We start from the raw sequence: 4639 nt of genomic DNA on the forward strand, positions 1-4639 counted from the left end.
CCCATCCCCTTGCGGAGCAGTGGACTGCCATTATGTAGCGCCTGGGGAGCAGTTTGGGGTTAAGGTCTTTGCTCAGAGACCCAAAGTGAAAGTCTGTGGGAGTGAGGCTCGAATTCAGAACCTCAGGATTCCAAGCTCTATGCCCTAACCACTAGGCCACCACTCCCACTTAAAAACAAAATTGTGAGAAAAAAAAACAACAACACATTTTTCCCTAAGTAAGACTGTAGAGCACAGCAGTTTATTCTGACATTAACTAATCATCCCACTGTCACCCTGGGCAATGATCAATATTGCTTATATCAAAAACAACCACTGCTTGATAGTTTGATTATTACTGAAATTCATTAATGAACTTTATTGAAATATAAACTGAAATCTTTTGATATATCTGGATGTAGACCAGATATTTACCAATGGAAATGTGTGATTCATCCTCTAGATCGATTTTTGATAGACTATGATACTGATTGTTGTATGAAGTGCATGATATTTAAGTTAGTATCTTCAGCATTTTGCCATCTGAAATTAAAAGAGCAAGTTTTAGAAACCAAAAGAAGTTTTATGCCTAAGGTAGTGTAATAAAAAAAAATGGTGAGACTATTCCTAAATAGAAGTTTACTTTCTTTTCATTACTAAATAAACTCTGGATAGAAATAATGCACAAGAGAAAAATGCTTTCTCTAAAATGGCCTCCAAAAAATAATTTGATCTGGAATAATTAATTCATAAAGTTAAATACTTCAGCTTACGAAATGCAGGACAATGTTTTGGAGGTAGTTTCCTGAAGTGCTGTGACAGGTGCAAACTCCAGGTACCTGACATGATGCAGGGAGACAGGGCGATGAGTCAACCAAGCCCTGAGCAAGCTCCCTCGTTTTAACCTGCAGCAGCGGCTCCAGAGCAATTATCTATTTATAACCTTCCACAGCAGGCCCACATCCACTGACAGGCAGAGATATCTGTCTTCAACCGTGCTCCTTCTGGCTCAAAAGCGTGTTAGAAGCATAATGTTAAATTCTCTACTGCTTAATAAATGGTTTAATGGGTTTAATGGTACTGTCTTTAAGAGGAAATCTTCAACATATGCAGACTGCTCCCATAACTTGTTGGATACAGCAGCTCAGCAGCACTTTTTGGTGCATAAAATTGGTAATTCTTCTTATTAAGCTAATAGGAGGGAGTGTAAATAAGACCCTCTCCCTGCAAGATGTACAGCATACAGTCAAGATTCATCACCTGGCTTACCTGCAAAAAAACACCTAGGGATTAACTCTAAGTTGTTCTTAAAAGAAAAATAATACATGAAAAGACACACTGTCAGTTTAGGAACAATATCACCAACAATGCATGGAGCTACAATAAATTTCATCCCTTATTCCTTTTCTTCTTTTTGGCTCACAATCTCTATAGTGGAGAAAATCAATCAAGTTAAGTATCCTGCAACTGCTCTGTTATTCAAAGAGAGGCAGCCAGGCTGTCCAGATAAATTATCGTTAGTCTTTCATTAATGAAAGTTTTCAAATCATGCCACAGTGAATTTCTGTGATTTAAACCCCAACTTGTCACTGCTATCCAAGTGACATGAGTCTCTGATGGAAGGGGAGGGAAATATGAGTAGAATATCACATGATATGATGATTACAATGTACCAGTGCATATGCTGACTTTACACTTAAAAGCAAACCAGATTATTCTAAAGACAGCCAATAACCTTTGTTTAATGAGCTTAATATAAGCCACTTGGTAGCTATAGTAGCTGCAGGAAGGAGGGGAGTTCTCATGTTATGTCTTTTGCATAATAGGCAAAAAAAAAAAAAAAACATACCTGCTGGTGCAGTCTAAGTCTCAGGTGAGCACTTGGTAGTCTTTGCTTATTAAAATGTCCTTGATTTACCTCCACTGCCTGTTCTTCAGTGAGGAAGTTGATAGTGAAATTATAAAAGCAGTACGCCATAGATCAGTGGACAAGTTTAAACAGAAACACTTTTTTCACTTCATTTAAATAGCAAATCTAATAGATACAAATAAAACATTTTACTGGGATCTTAACTCAAACTAGGAATACATTTCATCCCTCACTAATAAGCTAAAAAAAAAATCCTAGATCCATATGAGAGTATAGATCAGGATTTAATAGAGATGATATTGCTAAAGTGCAGCTCAATGGGCCAGTGGGTAGCACTGCTACCTTGCAGCAAGAAGATTCCAGGTTTTATTCCCGCCCTAGGGACTTTTATGCTTGGGGTTTGCATGTTTTCCCCTTGCATGTATGGGTTCTCTCCGGGAACTCCAGCTTCCTCACAAAGTCCAAAAACATGACTGTTAGGTTAATTGGTTTCTCTAAATTCTCCTTAGGTGTGAGTACGTGTGTTATTGGTTGTTTGTCTCTGTGTTGCCCTGTGATAGAGTGGAGACCTGTCTAGTGTACCCCCCACTGGGATCGATCAAAAATGGATCGATCTTATTAATTCCTGATTCTCAAACTGTTGCACAAGTACATCTGATGATACTTGAGCTGACACTACTGACTCTCAGAAAAAGGCTTTGTGTTTCTGGCCTAAATAAATTAGCGGCTTCAGGATTTTTGAGACACAACAAACCCAATTGAATTACATTTGAATTTCAAGTTCTAAAGATTGTGGAATTTGCCAACAGACTGCTCAGTTACCAATTAACTCAATTATGAAAATTGATTTGTTTTCTTCTAATTTAGTATGTATAAGTCATATAAATCTGACTTATAGTATTATTTAAGGCAGCTGACTTTTAGGACAAGGTCGCTAAGAAATTATGCATTAGATTTAACCTTTTTGTGGACCATACTTCTAACTTTTCTAAGCCAAGAACCAAAAAACTACAAAATGTTGATTAATTTTAACCGATCAAGCATTACCAATCAAAAAAGATGTTGTTTTCCATTGCTTTGGCTTTTTAAAGATTGTAACGAAGCTCAGATGCAAAATCGCCTAATATGTCTGTCAAGATGGTGGCACTTGAAATTAATCTACATATTTACTAAGGTACCAGTCATTATAAAAGTCTGAAGAATGTTCCTGTGAAATAAATGCAGCTTTGGTATGTTTTGATCTAATCGTTTACGTTATATTACCGTATTGTTAGATTTCCCATTTCTTTCTGAGGATGGGAAAGTGTTTCTGGATAGAATCCTTCCAAGTATCAAAACATCTTAAGCATCACAACAAAGTGGTATTCTGTCTGATAATGACCTTTCCCCTCTCATGATGGAGCACTTTTAGCCAATTTGGCACATATTGAATTTGTGTGTTGGATAATTGCTGGTCCAAAAGCCTGTCAGTCTCTTGAGACTCCTGGCATCTCTTGTCCCACCCTGGCAAGTGGCGTCTAGACACACAAAGGCTAATATCCTGAGTGAATGCTCATCGTGGGACCTTGAAAAGTCACATACTGTGCAACTTTTGAGCACTTTAACGTCATTGCTTTGCATAATGCTGGAATTCCACCAGCTATTATGTTTTTCATTATGACAACCTGCAATGGGACTCATTATATTAAGCTCATTTTCCTTTTCTCTCTAGAAGTAAGAGGGTAATAAATCCATTTCCTTTAACATAATCAAGGCCCTTATTTTGCATTGGACCTTTATAAGTAACTGAATAATATGTTCTGCATAGTCCTCCCTAAAAATTACTTCTATGGGCAGCTCACTGTAGCATTTTATTGTTATAAAAGAATAAAGTATTCTGTTTCACTTGCTCTTTACGTTTTCTGTGAAAGAAGCAGCCAGTGCGTGAAGCTGAACTACATCTTTTTCGCCTATCCACTTTAACTTACTGTTCACCTCAAAGTTTCCTTATTCATCTGGCAAAAAACTTTTTTTTGTTTAGGTATTATATCTTCAATATGAAATTTAAGGTATGGCTCAATAAGTTTGTAACGTCTGTTTAAGGCAAAACCTTCACTATATGCTGAGCTCCCCCCAATCTCTGCACCTGAGCCTCAAGCTGCTCATGCTGAAGTCAAGCTGCTTTCTGTACAATTACCTGTTTGGCCAAATGGATGAGCTTCTCACAAAACACCAGGCATCTGCACTCTGCAGTGCACAACAGCACCAGAAAATGGTTCACACAAGCATAAATGTGTTGAAGAATTTATGATTAGTTCTCAAAAATCCTACATCCTATAACACCGGCCATATCTTAAACTTTACATTCTAGGGGTGTGAATACTAAGGTGAAAAAATGTTTTAACAAATCAAGACGGGAAGAGCTGTATGGTGATAAAACAGAAAGGACAACTGGGAGGATGTAAGTGTGTAATGGGTGCAAACCAAGCATGATAAAGATCAGGATAGCAAAGTGTTATGACATAAGTGATCTGCGGAAAAGCAAATTGAAGGACTCTGTTTTATTATAGAAGTCCTTGAGATTTAGTAGAAACCTATTATACATGGCTGTCACCCTTTTTCTTGTTTGCTGGTCGCTATCAATTGTACACTGTCATAAGTTTTAATTAAACTTTGGTGTACAACTCTTTATTAATACATATGCTGTATGTATAGAATTAATATATTTTTTATTTATTATAATATCTATCTATCTATCTATCTATCTATCTATCTATCTATCTATCTATCTATCTATCTATCTATCTATCT

Source organism: Cyprinodon variegatus, unplaced genomic scaffold (assembly GCF_000732505.1).
Source record: "Cyprinodon variegatus isolate N-32 unplaced genomic scaffold, C_variegatus-1.0 Scaffold671, whole genome shotgun sequence".
Lineage (NCBI taxonomy): Eukaryota > Metazoa > Chordata > Actinopteri > Cyprinodontiformes > Cyprinodontidae > Cyprinodon > Cyprinodon variegatus.